The following is a 19,566-nucleotide window of genomic DNA, read 5'->3' on the forward strand; positions in this document are numbered from 1 at the left end:
GGGCAGTGAGGGGTTGAGAAAGTTACATTTCTTCTCTAATGCCTGGCTTTTTAGTTCTGATCAAATGAATTCCATTGCAAAGTGGAATCCTATGGAAGCACTGACAGCAGCAGAACATCTTCTCATCCCTGTTTCAGCACCTTGTTGATCAGCTCAGCCTCTCCTGATGTTCCCATGGAAGTCAGAAATGCATTTGTGGATTTTTTCACTTGAACTCTCACGTTCTGCAAATCTCCCTATTAATCCAACAAGAAATGTCCCCTTGAGTGATGTTAATGCTTAGTCTGGGAATATTATTTCCAACAAAGAGATTGCACCTGAGTAAATATCCAGATTTGAGATGTATTTGAATAATATCTCTAGCTGCTGGTCTGAATATTGAATCTGATGCAAGCCACGGAGCTAAAAGAACAATGAATTTAACAACAGGCATAGCAATGGCCGTGTGAAGGCATTAGCCAGATGTTTGTTTTTAGCAGGGCACATGTGGGATTGACTTGTTCTCTTTCCCCTGGCTCTCGAGTTACTGCAGGGATGCATTTTCAGCTTTAGAAGCCAGAAGGGCACAACTGATTTGTCCTGCCCAGTAAAAGCAAAACCACATTACTGAGAGCTCGCTGGTCTGGAGTTGAACGGGTCAGAGAGGGCCCATTATGAGACATTTTGCTGAAGGAATGACCTTATTGCAGTGGCTCTGCTATTTGGGTGGCAGCATCAGTTTCTTGTGAGCTGTTCTTGAGTGATCCTGGGCTGCTCTGTCTTTGCAGCCCATGAACTTGCTCTTTCAGGGCAGGGCTTTCTGCTGGCAAGAGAATGGGCAGTGGGTAGTGAAAAACGTGCCTGGGGCTCCAGAGCTCAGAAGAGCAGCTGCTTTGGGAGGCAGGGGCTGTTTGCAGATGTATTTTCCAGGTGAATGCCCATCCAAGGATGCAGCAAGGCTTGCAAAGCTTAAATGAGATGCCTTGAGTCAGACTTGCCATTGTAAGGATGGCTGTTCAGGTGTTATGGAACTGCAGCTTCCAAATTCTTCACTGGTGGTTTTGCATTTTGGTACAAGTCCTGTTTCTGCAAATGACTTTGGTGGGGTTTGGGAATTGTCCATGTGGTTCCCAAATCCCATGGAAGTGCAGCAGCCTTACCAATGGCTGCTGAGAAGGGGGGATGATCACCACCACCTCTTTTTTGCTGCTCCAAGGGGCCTTGGGCAGCACTGTTGGGTGAACTTTTAAACACAAAGCTGAAAGTTTTCGAGCAGCCACACAGTGATTGTAGCATACACCTTATTTTCTGACTTACCAGGTAGATCCAAACCCCAAAAGTGGGATCAGATCTCACACCAGTGAGGAAGTAACCTCATTTACCAATGCCTTTCAAATGATACATTCCACATGGAAGGAAGGGCTTGAAATGAAATTTCAGAAATATTTTGCATATTTTCCCACAGTTAAAGACAAAGAAACAAAGGTATTAACCAAGATCCTTCAGCAAAAGAGCCAAAATTTCTGTCTCTACATTTAGATCTCCTGGCCCACCATGGTCCCTGTATAGCCAGGCTCAGTTGCCCCTCAAGGCCGCAGGTTGTGAAGTCTGAGAGAGCTGAACTTTGGTCTGAAGATGTTTTGACAACACCAATGTGCAAAGAGCCACCATTTAACAGAGGCCATCTTTGCCTGGGGGTGTCCCATGTACCTCCCTCTTTTTCCCTGTCAAGCATTTCCTTGGAAGTCACAGAGGTTTGGGTTGGAAGGGACATTAAAAATCATCTCAGGGCATTTGGTAGGGTCATGATTTTTTCTGGTTATTAATTCATAGGGTTTCTCAAGAGAAATCCAGGCCTGATATATAGATCAGGAGTGAACTCCCAGAAGGATCTATTGAAATGAATCCTGATCTTGGTGGTCAGGGATCTTGAGATCTAATGAATCAATCAGACAAAAGATGTGACTCCCAAAGACTCCTGGAAAATGCTTTGGAGAAGACAGTGAATTATCTGCTTGTATCAGCTATGTAAAGAGCTGAATCAGGCCAAAGAATCAGTCATCATTAAAAATATCATCATCATTTTTGGAAGGGACTAGAATAAAAATATACAGAGAGGAAAAGAATTAAAATACATTTCTGGAAAAGTGTGTGTTATCAGCAGCTTGACAACCAGTGGGAGAAAATGGTACAGATTAGAGGCAGAAATCTGTGAAGTGAGGAAGAGGGAAATTAGTTAGAATATGCTGAAAAACAGTAGGAACCCGACACATTTTTTCCCAGCTTCTGGGTTGGAGCAGCAGCTGATTTCCACAATGCAGGAATGACCAGGGAAGTGCAATAATCTGATACAGATGTCCCAGCAGTGAGTGAATCCTTGGTTTTGACAGCAGTTCTCTGGAATTCAGGAAATTATTGTGGTTAGATGCTAATGCTTTCTCCTGCTTTGCTTTGCTTCCAGGATGAGGGAAAATAAAACATGAAAAATGAACACAGATGTTATGGAAAGCTGAGAGGCTGGTCATGGAGTTTGTTTTTCCCTCCTGATGTTTGAAGCCGTGTTTGCTGGAGAAAGTGTGAGGAGCAAATGTTTACCTTAAGTTCTATTTGTTTATGGAGAATATAACAGCCAATTCCTAGAGCCAACACAGACCAGAATTCAGCTCCTCACCATCCAGGAATGCTTCCTCATTCCAGATAATTCCATGTATTTGGGTGACATTAGCAGAGTGCTGAGGGGTCAGGAGAGAGGATGAATGTGAGCAAAATTAGCATGAAATATTATTTTGTTGAATCCTAGGAAAATAACTTGTTTAGGAGAGCTCTAACCCCCAGCTCTATATTTTCAGCATAACAATATATGAAAATCTCTTTATAGAACAGTGGCTCACCTCTGATCACTTCTTGTTTTATGAAACAGTTGGGTGCAGCACCGTACTAGTGAGAAATTCTGGATTTTCCTGCACAGTGGACACATTTTGACAGTGATGGCTGTGGCACAGCTGCCAAATTATGATTATCTAAGGTTGGATATTATTTTGGCTGCAGATTAGCTGTTAAAGCAAAATTCAGTCAAAATTGCCAAGTAATGCATTAAAGGAGAGCAAAAGGGCTGGTGAGGATACCAAAGACAGAGATAAATAACAGGAGAAGTTGTGGATGATCCATCCTTGGAAGTGTTCTAGGCCAGGCTGGGTTTTGGAGCAACCTGGTCTAGTGGAAGGTTTCCCTGCCCATGGCAGGGGTGTGGAATGAGGTGGTCTTTAAGGATCCTTCCAAACCAAACTTTTCTATGATTCTGTGGCTCTGTGATATCAACTCTGCCTCCAGCTGCAGGAAGAGAATGCACCTGGATGTTATGGTGAGAGTTTAGGTGGTAAATACTCAGCAGAGCATACAGGTGTGTGACCACCTACCTGCTCTGCTCCTTGGTTCTTTCCTAGGCTGTTGCCCCTGCCAGAGAAAATTCCCCAGACTTTTTTGTCATCCCAGCAAGGCCACTCTTCATCTTCATACTGGGGAAAGATGAGGAGTGAGGCTGTTGCATGTGATGATCCACTAATCTCATCCCCCCAGAATTTCCCATGAAAAGAGAATAATGAAATTATTGGATGAAAACCAGAGATACCACAACCAGCTACAAGCCAAGCAGCAGGACTCAGATAACATGTAGAGCAGATTTCTGGTCTCCTGAGTTTCCACCAGGCTTCAGAGAATCTTAAAGGTTGGAAGAAGTCTCCAAGCTTTGAGCAGACACCACCTTGCCAATAAGACCGGGGCACTGGGTGCCGCTGCTCGTTTCTCAAACACTTCCATGGATGCTGAAAGCAGCCACCCTCTCCCTGGGCAACCTGTTCTACCCTCTCTGGGAAGAAATTCTTCCTGAAATTATCTTCTTTTTATGGTATTGGTGAAATGAAGCTTAAAAACATATGGAACTGACAAAAGAGGGACCTGATGGCAAAATTTAGTGTAAAAGATCCCTTCGTGTTCATAGTTCAGGTAAGTGTTTTTGAATAGTTCCATGGGCATTGGCTAATTCTTTAAAAGCAATGAGCTGGATTCATGAAGGAGAACCTAATCTGGATTTTTTTTACAGCAGCTTGAAGAGGTGAAGCTGAATGAGGTGAGAATGGTGTGATACACCCAGCTGGAGCAATGCCTTCAGGTGTGTCAGTTCAGGGACGGAAGGAATTATCTCCTGTCACACAAGACACCTAAAAATGCCACAAACTCTTGGCTCTGTAACAGGTAATTCCATAAATATCTTGGATTTCTATGAACCAGCCTAGAGCTCAATAGGGTAAAATAACAAGCCCCACGAAAGTTAGCAGTAGAAAAGCAAACACAGACCATTGTGGCACTCCATAAATCAGGAAATTCTGAGTTGAAAGCAATGGTAGACTCAGGGAATGGGCTGGAGGATGTGTCATGTTTTCATGCCATGTTCTGGCTCTCCCTGACTCTGTACAGGGCAGACAATTTTAAAGTCAGCTCCAGGAACATCACCAATGGAGAGCCCTTCCCAACAAAATGCACATATTTGATGCCTCCCTGCCACGTGGTGGCACGTGGAAGGAAGGGGTTGTAAAGAATTTCAGAAATATTTTGCATATTTTCCCACAGTTAAAGGCAAAGAAACAAAGGTATTAACCAAGATCCTTCAGGGAAAGGAGCCAAATTTTTTGCTCCTATATTTAGATTTCCTGGGCCACCATGGTCCCTGTTGAGCCAGGCTCAGTTGCTCCTCAAGGCTGCAGGTTGTGAAGTCTGAGAGAGCTGAACTTTGGTCTGAGGACATTGTCACCTCAGCAGGGCCCTGTTAGGGCTGATGTGTGTCACAAGGTTGTGCTGCCCCTTCCATGCCCTGATCTACCCCAAACAATAGTCTAGGACAAGAGTGATGGGCTCAGTGGGTGCCAGGACTGGCAGGAAGGGAGGTGGCCCTGCCATGGGATGGGTCCTGGTCCCACTCCTGACCCCATGGCAGGCTCAGCTCTGTAAGCCAGGCTGAAGGAGGGGAGGGGAATCTGGGACATTCTTCTGGAAAGCAGACTGACAGACAGATCTGTCCCAAGACCATGGAAAAGGGCCTAAAGCTCATAACTGAAGTCTGCCTTGGTTCTCTTCACTTTTCTGGCCCTAAGCATGGTATTTTCCCATAATGACTGGTTCAGGATCACCAGACTGGTTAATGACCTGGAATAATTTCATAAGAGATGAACCCGGACTGGGATTCAGCCAAGACACATAAACGGTTCAATTACCTGATTAGGGGATGAGCTTAAGCCAATTTGCAGGCAAAAACAAGGTCTGTGGGATTTAAGTCAGTTCTTATCATGGTCATCATCTCAGGACAAGAAATGTAAGAGAGATGAATCTCCCTGTGGTTGGCAAAGATTAGAAAATGTGTTGTTTCCTTCTCACATGACATGCTTAATTCCTAAGTATCTGCTGGACAGCTTGGGTGGATTCTTGCCCTACTGACTTTCCCAAAGTCAGCAAAGCAAAGTTATATCCTTCCAAACAATGTGCTCAAAGCAGCCTGCTCCTATTAGGAAAAAACTACACCACTGAGGGATTTGCTTAATTGGAGCTTCTTTCCAGAAACTGGGTTGGCTCCTCAGGGGCAGATCCCAGTGATGGTCATGGAATTGAGATGTGTAGCCAAAGCAGGGTGTGATACAAACTCAGATTACTGGGACATTAATCCAAATGCTCTTACACAAGCTGGCTTATTCATTTTGTACATTTGTATTGTATTCTTGCCTCTAAGTCTTGGCAATCACCATGAATCATTATGGACACCTCACTCAAGGAATATTATTTTAACTAGATGCACTCAAATCAAGATGAAGAAAGGAGCATGGTTCACCTAAAACACTCAAAAAACTGCAGGATTTTATCAAAATTCACTGCAGTGACTCTTTGCTTAACAAAAACTGATAGTAAAGCCACAGGGTGCCCAGAGAAGTTGTGGCTGCCCTGAAAGTGTCCAAGGCCAAGCTGGATGGAGCTTGGAGCAACCTGGGCTGGTGGAAAGTGTCCCTGCCCATGGCAGGGGGTGGGATTGGATGATTTTTAAAGTCTCCTTCACCACAAACCTTTCGGTGTTTCTATGACATCTTCATCAAGTGCCAAAACAGTCTTCCAACTCTGTGTGAAATACAGCTTTGAATCCATTTCTGGAAAATTAGCTGAATTAATCACAGTGATACCTATTGGTAATGAAAGGAATTCTTTGACATGTCTGGAAAGGAGAGTGCAGCAGGGTGTGTAAAGAACCTGGAAAAATCTGGATGCTAATAAGCCCTAATTTTTGATGGGCAGCTAAAAAAATAAACCCAACCAGCCAAACAAATCTAAGCAAAGAAAAAAGATGTTATGACTTTTAAAAGAATAGGTAGAAACAGATTGAGAACATGAAAAAAGAGGAGAGTCTATGTGAAACTAAATCAGTATGAATGAGCCTTAGGAAAAAAAGGGCAAGATATTGATGATGGTCTTCAGAAAAATGCATTTGCTCAAATGGAAGAAGTTAAGACCCAGAACAGAAATTTTTAAGCTGAAAAATTGTGGAGAACTGGCAATGCCTTAGGAAATTTCTGTTAAAGTAAGATATACAGACTATTGCAACATGGAAAACAGCTCAAGGAAGTTGTAAGAAACTTACTTGTCAGAATTAGCATTACTGAAAAGAAACAATAAGTCATACTTAAATGGGAGAAAAAGATTTGTATTAAGAAGGTGTTTCAAAGAATCTACACTTGACACCATTCACCTGTGTGTGTTATTGATGGTAACTGGAATAACTCACAGAGTTATGGAAATGACATTTGGAAACGTGGGGTGGGGCTGAGGTGGCAGAAGAGTTACAGGGTGCCAGTCTTTGGAAAGAAGAATACAGTGAGTCAGCATCATTTCAGTTTTCAGAACAATCTTGAAATAAATCCTTAATCTGTAAGTGTGAAGAAGACAACAGAGGAATGAAAATCAGACAAAACATTTAATTTTTTTTAAGGACAACCTATGTTAAAGAATTTTTTTTTTTTTTTTTTTTTTTTTTTTGACAAAACAGTAGGCCTAGAGGCTTGGGGAAAAAACCCCATAGATATTAGATATGATTTAAGGTCTGGAAATTATCTACTAAATAGTGTCCTAAGCAATTTTGAGAATTAAAGATAAGATAATACTGCTATTTGTTGTACTGGAATTTGTCTGAAAAATAGCAAAGCATTCATAACTGTTCTCCGAGAAGTATCCGACCACATGATATATTAAGAAACAAAAGCATAAATCTCCATAGGGTAAGCACCAGTCATCAAGTTTTATTAATGAGTTAGAAATTCTGCAGACTGATCACATTTGCAACCCATGTGCACACGTAGAAGGACAAGACTGAAATCTAAAATTGTCTGGATTGGGAAAATCGTCTGGAAAAAAATAAAGTCATGTTCAATTAGGCCAAATGTAAAATTCCAGCCCCAGATGGAATAATCAGCTGGGTGGTGCAGGAGAATGGATGAATGACAGCAGCACAGGAGGAACATTTGTCAGGAATTCTCACTGCTGTGAAAGGGGAAAGTGCCCTGCAGAGATGGGAATCCACCAGGCTGTAAATAAAAATCAATCAACGTCATAAAAACTATTTTTCTCTCTTAAACCATTTTAATATGACATAACAGTCTTAAAATGCATGTAATCATATTGCTGTGGATCTATTTGAAATTATTTTAATATTTCTACATTCTATGATTTTTCAGGGTTTGGTGTATTGTTATTACCTCTTATTACATGTTTAATTTGGATAGTAACAAAAAGAAGGAGCCTAGAGCGACAATGGAAAGGTTTTCTACTGATATGGTTGGTTTTGGCACAGAACTCCCGGTGACTTTGGTCTACAGAATATTTCTTGTTTGTGATGAGCTCTTTTGTTAATTCAGAAAGGAGATGACAAAGGGCTGTTCATTGTAATGGGTAACACATGAGCAATTTTTGGCTGGCCAGGGGCTCTCCCAGATTCTGGGTGGTGCCACTTTTTTAACAAGGGGACCACAGACAACTCCAGGTGAAGAAGGATTTAGAATTTAGGCACTGTGCCACATTCATTTGACCACATTTCTTAGGTCCCATTCACTCCCCTGGGAATGAGGATGTCTGGCCAACACACTGGCATTGGCTGTGAGAGTTCAACCAGAATTTCATGGAACCACAACTTCAAGTTTTAGTTTGGAAGGAGCCTCCAGACATCACCCAATCCAACACCCTGCTCAAAACAGGTTTCACTAGACCAGGTTGCTCAGGGCCATGCCCAGATGGCTCTGGAACAACTTCATGGAAAGATAATTGCTTTTATCAACTGTTTTCCCAATGTTTATTTAGAGGAGGTGAAGAGGTGAATACCGAGATCATTTCGATCCTATGATAATCCTCAAAGCCAAAAATTTAATGATACAAGCTAAAGATGCTGAAGAGCATGAATTACAAGCACAGAATAATTAAAGAAAATTAAAAAAAAAATCAAAGAAAAGGATGGGGAGCAAGAGGGAAAGAGTTAATTCCCCTTTTGTGCAGATTTCAATATGTACAGACAAAGAGATAATAGGGTGCTAATGTCCCAAGTCCTTGACTGTTTTGATTGGCACGAACAGCAGAACGAAGTCAGCTATAGTTAGATCTTGTTCCTACATGTCCAGACAGCTCCGTAAAAACGCAGGAATTTAAGGAGGGGTGAATCCTGCCAGTTCTTACCCAGACATGTGAAACTGCTGAGTCCAGCTCCGCTACCTCGGTGAGGAAAAGTTTTCAAGACCCTGTGCCAGGCGAGTCCCTTAAACAGATTTGTCCGTGATCCTTGCTCAGCAGCCTTTCCAAAGCCTATCCAATTCCCAGGCCCTTTGGAAACCTCACCTGGCATGAATTCCATTTGTATTTACAAATGCTGTAAATTATAGGTGTCACATGGACTGATAGCTGCAAAAAAGGGCTGTTATTTTTCATACTCTATGGTCAGAAATAACGAGTCTGCTTGTGGGCCAGAAAGCATGATTTCCCATTTGGAAGAATTTAAAGAATTAATTGTTTGGCAGGACAAATGTACTTGTAAAACTAGGCGTCAGAACACATTTTGCCCTTTGATTCCCTCTAAAATTCTCAGATAAACCAACTTAACCCAGATACACAAATCACACACATCAGCTGTCCAGCAGGGAAAAAAGAATGCTATGCCTAAAGGAATAAATACTCTGGATTTTAAAGGAGATGAAGCAACCTGAGTTGTCTGAAATAGTTTTTGGTCCACAAACAATTTAAAAGTATTTTAAACAATTTTTTGTCTTGATTTTTTTACAGGTTTCTCCATGGTTATTGAAAATTTTGTGCCTGGGATTCAGAGAGAATTGGTCAAGAACCACATACATACATACATTTCTAATCCAGGAATCCAGAAAATATAATGAAAACTTGGCAGAACCTGAATTCAGTAGGAATCATTCCTGCTCTCCACCACTGTGCTGAAAATCCCAGCAAAGCATATAAGGAGGATTTATGTACAGACCTATATATATTTACGTGTGCATTGAAAAGAAATAAAATATTGGTTTGGGTTGATTGATTTGCAATAGGTTGCTTCAAGCAAAATATTTTTTTGAGAAACTCTGAACCGAAAGGGCAGAAGAGGAACTGGAATTCACTGAGATCAAGAACTCTGGCAGCTGCATCACATTTTGGGAACACTAAATATTCCCAAGACAGAGAGCAGCTTGTTTCTGGGATGTGTCACCCAGTTTACAGCTGCAGCAGATGTATCTATACATGTATGGAGAGGGACTCCTTCCAAGAGCAGGGAGTGATAGGACAAGGAGGAATGGGTTCAAACTGAAAGAGAGTAGGTTTAGATGGGATATTGGGAAGAAATTCTCCCTGTGAGGGTGGTGAGGCCCTGGCACAGCTGCCCCGAGAAGCTGAGGCTGCCCCTGGATCCCTGGAAGTGCCCAGTGCCAGGTTGGACAGGGCTTGGAGCAGCCTGGGACAGTGGGATGTGTCCTTGCCCAGGAGGGTTGGAATTGGATGATCTTTAATGTCCTTCCCAACCAAAACCATTCCATAATTCTTTGATTCTATGATATCTAGGAGTAGTGCTAATAAAAGCTCCCCCAGGCTGTTTATTTGCTGCTGTGTCTCTAACCTGGCTCATGCTGCAGGAGGTGACACTGCTGCCCTTTCCTTTCTCTTAGGAAACAATTGCATGATCCATGTGGCTCCAATATGGAACCACCACACTGATGGCTGCATTTAGGCACAGATCAGAGGGTTTTCTCACAGCTCACACTAATCAGAGTGGTTAATGAGGTAGTGATGGATGAATCAGGTGCTAACAGCACCTGCACTGTGATTGCAATGTGGTAATTTGGGATTTTATTTGCATAATCACCCAGTGCCAGCCCTGCTGCACTGACACGGATAGAACTTGCAGCAGCACCAGGAGAAAGCTGATGGAGTTTCTGCAGGAAAACATTTGTGCTGGGTACAACACCTTCCAGACATGGGGCATGCTAAAAACTTCAGAGCACTGAGTCAGAACACACAAAAGGGTGAAGCACATTCCTTTCAGGGCTTTCTGCTTTACCCCAGAGTTGGTTGGGGGGCATTTTAGTGCTGATGGAGATGTGAGTTTGTAGCCTGCTGAGAGCAGAGCAGGGGGTGAAGGAGAAAGTGGAGTCAAAGAAAGATAAAAGACGATAATCTGGGTTTCTGTAGTGGCAATGAGGCTTTTGAGAACATGAAGAGTTAAAAAAACACTCTGTAACCATCTAGAGGTCTCAGCAGCTCTTAGCTCCTAGAGGTGGATACAGGGAAACAGGGAAAGGCAGAGGATATGGAAAACAAACACAAAACATGATTCTGTGCTTGCATTGGTATAGATGAAAACATGGAAGGAGGGAGAAGATGAGACCAGCTTCTTATTTAGCAGGTGAAGAACAAGATGAGAACAGTCAGAGTGTTCCTCTTACACTTGACATCCCATTTTTGCACTATTTAGGATGTTTTCTGTGAGGGGAAGGGAAAATAATGTCTTTGTGCACATAAAAGGAGTTATAGTAGAATTTTTTACAAAGAAGTTATAAGGCTCATTCAGCAAATACAATTGTGGGCAGTTAACAGGCTGGAAAATTCAAAAGAGCTGCAAAAACATGTTTGATTGTGCAGCAAACAAAAGGATGGAGAATAAAAAGTCATAACAAGCTGCTTCTTTTGATGCAGTCTGCCTTGAATTGTTGGGTCCCTTTTAAGCTATAAATAAACTGCACATCTTTGTAGAGATCATTGTGCATAACTGAAAACCAAGAGAGATGGTAAAAAATACACATTATTAGAACTACAGCAACAGGAATGGGACCTGTGGTGGTCAGGGTACAGATGGTCTGGAGCACTGGGACTGTAAATTATGAACCTGGCCTGCAGAAACTCAGGCTGTGGCAGAAGTGCTGTGAAGTGCCAACACATTGGATTATGTCCACAAATTCCTTTCAATTCCTGAACTGGGGTCCATCAGAGTGGAAACTGAGGCACAGGTTGCTTCAAAGGCTTTTTCTCAGAATCAAATCATAGAATCACAGACTCATAAAATCATTAAGGCTGCAAAAACCTGAAGATCACCAAGCCTTCAACCCAGCACCACCACCTTTTTCACCACTTGGCCATACCCTCCAGTGGCATAACCACACCTTTTTCAGCAATTCCAGGGATGATGACTCCATCAAATCTGTGATTATTTCTTATATTGCCACCACATTTTTGCTGCCAATTCCTATGGCACATAGAACAGCTAAATGCTAAAAATTAAATTTTAAATTTATCTAACTTGAGGGTTTTTATTTTATTTTTAGAAGACTTACACTGCAGAATAGTTTTGCATCTACCAGAGCTGGTGAAGTTTCACCCAGCATCTGGCACCTTGAGAACACTTGTGGCATCCTACAGCTTCCAGAGAGGGATTAATTCCTGTGCTGATTGGTGGCTGTGGCATGGACCAACAGGAGAGATGCCAACGCCACTTAACTACTAAATCTTACACAAATTATATGATCTGGTGGCTGAATCAGGTAGAAGGAAGTCACCAAGATTTTTTACCTCCCTCCTGCTTGCAAAGAACTTCTGTGGATCTGTTATTACTCCACGGGCTCATCATTTAATCAGGCAAACTGTAATCACACCAATATTAATTATACATAACGATTCAGTCAGGCAAAGTGAAACCTGGCCACAAGGGAGATATTAGAGGTGATGTACTTATTTTTGATGTGCATATTAATGTGCTAACTTTAAATCTAAGGAACATTGTTTGACTGGAAAAACACTCATTACTAAAATTAGGCTGAAAGTTATAAGGCAGAAGAGATGCTGAATGATCTCATGTGGCAACAGTGATTTACAAACATCCATTATTAAAACCAGAAAGAGGTTGTGTTTCAATACTTTAATTATTCTGCAGGCACTATCTGATTCAGTTGTATTAATCTTCTGTTTGCTTGTTTGCTTGACCTGTGTGAATGGCCCACGAATTTATTAACATTTGTCATTTACATCCATTTATCAAGGATGTCAAGGTGATAGAGCAACTGAGGTAACAGTGCTGTGAGGGGAAGAGAGAATAATCAGTGTCTACCTTAGCAGAGTGTACTTAAGCAAGTGACAGAACCAAAGCACTCCAAAGTTTTTCAGTTGTGTTGAACTTGTCCAAAACTGCAATATTTCTCAGCCTTTGGTGTGACATCAAGCCAATGACTCTCCAGTACTGAAAACAGGTTTATATTAATGAGAAATTAAGCAAAATAAACAATATATTTGCTGACTTCATTACGCAAAGCTCCTCATAAGACAAATAAGATAAGGGTGTAATCCTAAATATTTTTGGAATCGTGTGGCAGCGTGCTTGGCTTAGCCCAAAGGGATATAACCATGCTCCTTATCTGAGCATCCTTTCCTGGGCAGATTTGAGATAAGCCTCATGGCTCTGCTCTCCAAGGAGAGAGCTATGCCTAATCCACTGCAAAATCTGTGCCTTTTGCGAGTAATTTTACGGGCTGAGCCAGCTCTGAAACTTGGAGTGTCAGTAATATTCCACCACGGATTTATGGCCATTAACAGAAGATGAAAGAGTGCCATGTCACAGAGGCCATGGAGTCAGAGGGTGGAGAGTGTGACAGTCCAGCAGAGAAGAATCGAGGTGTTATCTGAGTACTCCAGTGTCACCCAATCACTATTAAATAGCCAAATCCATGGGGCAACTTGCAGAAAAAAACCCCTGCCTTGTGTATAATGATAGCCTCGGGATGGGGCTGGAGATGCAGAAGGTGTTAGGTCACAGACCACCTAGAGAGCCCAATGTTAACACTGAGATGCCTTCAAAAAAGCATAATTTATTTATCAGACTGACAGAGGAAAACTGTATGAAAAAGGGCACATGGGCAATGCAGGGCAACAAGATGCCAGCCAGCATAATAGTTATAGCATTTTAATAAGACTTGTGCTTAAAAACTTGAAAGGCTGTGAAAGTTGGAAAGAGCTAAAGGGCTGCTGGCAAAAGCCTGGAAGGTGGGTGCCTGACTTTTAACTCCCTCTGTGTCAGCCAATTCTTCAAGCAGCTCTTTAAAGGGCACAGCAGAAGGAATTCGGTGGAGTAGAATCACACAATGACAGAATGGTTTAGGTTGGATGGGAACATAAATATAATCTCATTCTAACCCCCTGGGTTAGGTGGGCAGGGACACCTTCCACTATCCCAGGTTCCTCCAAGCCCCAATGTCCAACATGGCCTTGGCACTTCCAGGGATCCAGGGGCAGCCTCAGCTCCTCTGGGCACCCTGTGCCAGGGCCTCACCACCCTCATGGGGAATAAATTCTTCCTGTTATCTAATCTAAACCCACTCTCTTTCAGTGTGAAGCCACTTAAAACAGAGGTTGGAGATGCAGAACCTCTCATGAGCTCTTTTAGTAAATCCAGACTTAATTTAAAAATGAGAATTCTCCTACCCTTTGTGGAGTGGAGGGGGGAGTCAGAGCTCTCGTTGGGCATCCAGCAGGGAAGACACACACAAGTCTCATATTCCCCATAAAGTGGGACTCATGGAAGAAATACCATCACTCAGGCTTGCTGTGCTCTGGTTTCAAGTCATCCTCTTGATGCTGACAAGCCTGGAAATATTTTCATTAGCAGCCGTACAGATGAGCTTTGAATAAATCAGGTTCACTTTCCTGAGGAGCTCCAGAGTAAATATTGGAATCAGTATCATGGAGCAGCTGTCCACCAGGACATGTAATTCACACTGAAATCTGTTTTGGAGAAGTTCACCCATGTAGCACCTCCAGAAGAGTCCAAAGCAGTGAGATTTGCTCGAGCTGTCTGGGCTACAGCAGCCCTGAGCAGATTCCTGTAGGGTCAATGGCTGGTTACCTTAAAAAGCTAGGAGAAGGACAGTGTGCCCACTGGGCTGTACTTAGCAGCTCTTTTCCTCTGGAAAATGAGGTTGATTATTCAGATATAGTGATAATCAATACTCTTGGATACCCCTGAAATAGTTTCAATCAACCAGTCCTGTGAAAGCTTTGGGATCCAAAGCTTTTGTCCCCTCCATCAGCCATCCCAGTTAGTCATCACAACTGTCCCTCCAGCAGTTTAGACTTTCACAACAAAACAGGGAAATGGCCAGGCAACAGAAATGCCCCCAAAATGGAGATCCTTATAAACTTGGAAAGTCATTGCGTTAAATTTCATTTAAGCAAAATCATAGCAGCACTTTAGTATGTGTTTGGGTAAATTCTTAAAGGGGTAAATAAAGGGCAGAGCCTGCAGGAAACCAGTTAGAAATCTGTGTTTCATTATGCCAGAGAAAGCAGGTGGTGGTTAATGCAAGTCCACACTGGGATTCTTCACATGATGGGATTGGCACTTCCAGGGGGCAGTGCTTGCACCCCAGTTCAGTTTCAGCCTTTCCTGCTGGGCAAGAGCCTCCTCACTCCTAAAGGAGAAAAACAAGGAGGAGAAAACCCTCAAACAGGTCAAAGAGCTTAACTGCTTCAGTTCTCTTTTGCAGGGAGGTGGCACTTTGAGATGGGCATTATCTCACATGGGCTAAGGGGGCTGAGCTGGCTGTGTTGATGGGGTCTGGAAGTTGTGGTGGGATTTCAGATTCCATGACCCCAGAGGTCCCTTCCTTCCTGGATTCTCTAACAGACCATCCTGACCTTCTCCTCCCTTTTCTCCCCCATCACCTTCCACTTCCATCACTGTCTGCACAGAGTTGCCCAAAATTCAGCCCATCCCAGGTCTGCTGTCACCTGAACATGCAGAAACTGGATCCACCAAGGTTCTTGAAAGGCCGTGCTTCCCTTTCTGCCTCCAGCACCTCTCTCCTTCAGTACAAATGTGGACAGAGATAATTTTTCACTTTTTTTTTTGTTTGGTTCTCTGCAAAAGTCTTGTGTTTGCTTTTCCACAAGTCAGAATCATTCCCAACCCTAGTTTCAAATAAATATGTCTGTGGGTGAAGTCACACCTTGGGAGTTCTCTCTGTGCAAAGCAGAAATTTAGGGAAGAACTGAGTAGGGAAAGCAGGACAAAAGATAGAAATTACATTTATGTGTTTTTTAAAGTCACCACTGACTCTTTTGCTCTTTCTTGTTCTTTCTTTCTCTGAGTAAAAATCATCAGCAGAATGCCTTAAAGCAGCTTGATTTAGAAATGCTGGTTTTTATTCTTTTATGTTGATCTGTTGTGAATTTTTAAAAATCAATGGTTCTCAAAACATTTTTTTAAGTAAGTAAGGCAAGATTCCTTACCTCATTTAACAGCTGGAGAAGTGAATTACCCCACTCATGTATTTTATGCCATTGTCAGAGCTGGAAATAGAAATGAATCTGTTGTGCACTGCTCTGCCCACTCAGCTCCACTGTCTGAGAAAAGAAAAAAAAAAAGATACTTTAATCCCCCAGAATGCTTTATAAATAAACTCTCCATAACGCATTGGCATAAAAATGATTTTTTTTTAATGCTGGAAAAGCCCTCCTGGCACTTGGTGATTAACAATACCACAGTTCCATGTAATGATCCCACATCCAGCAGAGCTGAAAGTGGCAGCAGGCAGAATTTGGGCAGGACAGCTTGAAAATGAGTTTATTTTTGTACATCTGCACAGAGCCTGTGGGAGATGGCTGCTCACCCAAAGTGGTCACAGGGAATGTTTCACAGACCATAAAGTCTGTGAGGGATCATTGCACATCTCCCCCATGAGTTCCTCTGCAGCACGGGCTGAGGAGCAGCTTTGGGCCTTGGGATCTTCACTGCTCTTGGGCTGTGTGGCACGGCAGTCCAGTGGCCCAGTTAATTGTATTTTTAGCCTGCTGCTGACAGATATCTGAGCGGGCCTTTCCTGCTGATTTCACACTTGATAAAGCCTGACCAACTCAACTGGCCAATGCAGGAAGCAGCGAAGAAAATCAGCCTGAAATTTGGCGTGAAAGGCTCTGCCTCACTTCAGAGAAGGCCTCGGGGGCAGTTCAAACAGAGCATGGGGTGATGCCTTAAGCTGGAACAGAGGCTAGAGGGAGTTAAGAGGAATAAAATAGGTATTTATTGATATTTATTGAAGGGCCTTCAAAGGCCACACCTTGGCAGTACAGGAACCACTTGGAGCTCCAAGTTGTGGCTCTGCCCAGATGGCTCCAAGGTGGAAGCAAAAGAGACCTTGGTCATGAGATCTCACATTTTTATAAGTTTTAGTGCATTTGCATCTAGGAGTTAACTGTCCAGTTAATAGCTTCAAGTGATGAAGTTTCATCCTCCTTGCTTGCCTGCTCTCCTCTTCTCACGTTGTTTATGCTTATGGCCTGAAGTTTGAAGAGATTGTCCCTGAGTCTCCATCTAGAACAGGATTGTTTTGTCTCCAGCACCCTGTGAAAAGATCCTGGGGACACTTAATATAAAGCTAAAGCTGCACACCAAAGCAGAACAGAAATATTTAAAACCCAAGGTATCAGGGCCACAGCCCATTCCCATCCTAAACACACTTGGGTTTGCTTTAAACCTCCAGTTGCCTCCCATTTAATCTGCCTCCAACTCCAGCACTGTCAATGGTTATAAATAGCTCCAACAAAACTACGCTTTCAATGCTTCCAGTTTTCTGTCAACAGCCTCTTCCAAACACCACAGGATTTTCTCCCAGCAGGGCCATTGGGTTTATTGGTGTTTGCATTATTCCTCCTCTCTTGGACACGAAGAGAAAATAAAGACAATATGTGGTTTTGCTTTGCTTTTTTGCCTCTCTTGCTTCAGTGGTCTCCAGAGGTGGAAATGAGATGTGTAAAATCCTCAGGACAAGTTCTGCTCTCTGCCAGCACCTGATCAATCCTAAATGGCAAATCCTGCCCTTGTCATTTGGGGCTGAGCAGGTTTTTACAACACAAGTTTTGGAGACAAAGCTGGAATTAATAAATAAAAAAACTCCTCATTGAAGGGTCCATTGCCAGCACAGGCTGCAGACAGCCAGGACTTGCTCCAGCCCTCGGGACATGGCTAATCCATGTCTGTGCATACCTGGTTCAGGATGCTTCAGGAGTGCCATCCTGCAGAATGATGCCCCCAAAGAGCCCCAGGAATAGTTTCCAGCCCTGGTTCACCATCCTGTACACCCTGAGTGTGATTTCACCCTGTGCTGGTGCTTTCCTAGACAGAGGTTTCAGGGGATGCCATCTGCCAAGGATCATTCCCAAAAGGCAGGATGACAGAAAAGGCAATCCTGTTTGGGGACAAAAAAAGTGTGAATGCAACATTTGCCTTGCAGCTAGAAAACAAGCTCTGAGCCTTTTTATTCTCCACTCTATATATCAAAAAGTAGAGAATTAATGTGTGAAATCTGTGTTTGTTCCTTGTTTACTTAGGCAGCAATTGGCACCTGTGGGCAAGTGGGTGCTTGGCTGGTCACATTCTGGATGGAAATTTATTGGATTTCATGGCTCTCAGCTCATCCCTTGGCATCTCCAAGCTGGGATGTGCAGGACAGAGCACAGAAAAGGTAAAAAGCCTCACAACTGAGTTTTGGAAAAGGGCAGACCATCCATGGGGCAGTTACAGCTGCATTTACTATTTTAAGAGTATTGGCTTATTCTGCAATAAATTCACAGGCTGCTTCTTCTGCACCTCAGTTCACCCAGAAGCAGAACAGAGCTGATCTCAGGGTAAAAGGACTGTGCATGTAGACGAGAATTGCTCTGCTTTGGAAGTCCTCCAAAATGATATTATTGATTTTCTGCATCGTGTGGCAAATGTTTAGCAAAGCTCTTGAGCGTTTGAAGTCCTTTCATGCTTGGAGGAAAGTGTGGCTGCAGGAGTCCCATCCACAGCAGAACAGAAAGGGCTTCAAACCCATTCACAATAAAAAAAGAAAAAGGTGCCACTTTTGGAAATGAAACCTTTTATTTTATCTCCTTGTGTTTTTAATCTGCCAGACAAGTGGGAGAGAAGCGCTGAGAAAGACAGAAGCATGAATAACAAGGCAAAGATAAAAACCACACTCTTTGCCCACTTGTGCTTTAATTTTTCTTAGCCTTTAGCTCACATTACCCTGTCTGCAGCATTTTGCCATTTTGGGCTGAAAAGGATCAGCAGAAAATAAAAGCTCTTTTTTTTTCCTTTAGGAGCCATTCTGGTCATGGGTTGGAGAGCATCTTGCTCAGAGGGACGAGGGACACAAAGAAGGAGCCCAGATATTGTCCATGTCTTTTAAGTGGAGAATATCTGAAGTGAAACAAGCTGCAGACTCCCCCACTCTCATCACAAAAGCATTGGGGATCATTTCCAACCAGTATTTTAATGTAAATTTTATCTTTAATGTGCCACAATATCTTCCAGGCTTCACCCCGCTTGTCAGATTTGGTTAATGCTTTAAAAAGAGCTAAAAATTATTTAGGGCTGGCACAGGAAGGCAGATGACACACACAGCATGGCTGTACAGCCTGATTTCCTGAGGAAAAGAGGCTTAAAAGGAAGAGACCTGCTCAGAGTGCTTTATTCCTCAGTTTCCCTACTCCACGGGGCTGTGAAAGTTTTCTATTTTCTAGAGCAGTGAACAGAAACTCCCATGTCACTACAAACCAATACCATTAGAATTGACTGGATTTTATTTGTTCATTTGGCAGATGAGTGGTATCCTCACTGGAGTTATTCTGCTTCATATGTCTGCGAGATGTTTTTATAATTACTGAACATCTGGCCTGCCACAGGTCTGGGGACTTCACAGAGCCCGGAGAAAGTTTTGCCACAGTGTCTGAGGCTCCAAAAAAAAAGCACTTAAAACATGCCATTCTTCTAACTTTCAGTGTTGTTTGTGAGAATTTGTTTTAAGGCTCTGGTCCTTATAATTCCTGCAGTCATCACAGGAGGTGGATGGATCATTGGTGTGATGAGCTCAGTTTTAGCTGAGATATGCTTGTGTCCTTCTTTCCCTTTCCTCTCCATAGTCCCTTACTCCTTGCATGCTGTCAGACACGTGGGAACCTTCAATTCCCTCCAAATATCAACAATTAATCACT

At 42.8% G+C, this 19,566-nt stretch overlaps 1 long non-coding RNA gene across 1 annotated transcript; it reads left to right on the forward strand.

The window, feature by feature from the left end:
• Window positions 1–3,827: 3,827 nt before the first annotated feature.
• LOC115494867 (uncharacterized) lies at window positions 3,828–9,588 on the forward strand. The gene is made up of 2 exons (XR_003959885.4): window positions 3,828–4,230; window positions 9,331–9,588. It is a non-coding gene; the product is annotated as an uncharacterized lncRNA (long non-coding RNA).
• Window positions 9,589–19,566: the final 9,978 nt, after the last annotated feature.

This window comes from Taeniopygia guttata, chromosome 4 (genome assembly GCF_048771995.1).
Source record: "Taeniopygia guttata chromosome 4, bTaeGut7.mat, whole genome shotgun sequence".
Taxonomy (NCBI): domain Eukaryota; kingdom Metazoa; phylum Chordata; class Aves; order Passeriformes; family Estrildidae; genus Taeniopygia; species Taeniopygia guttata.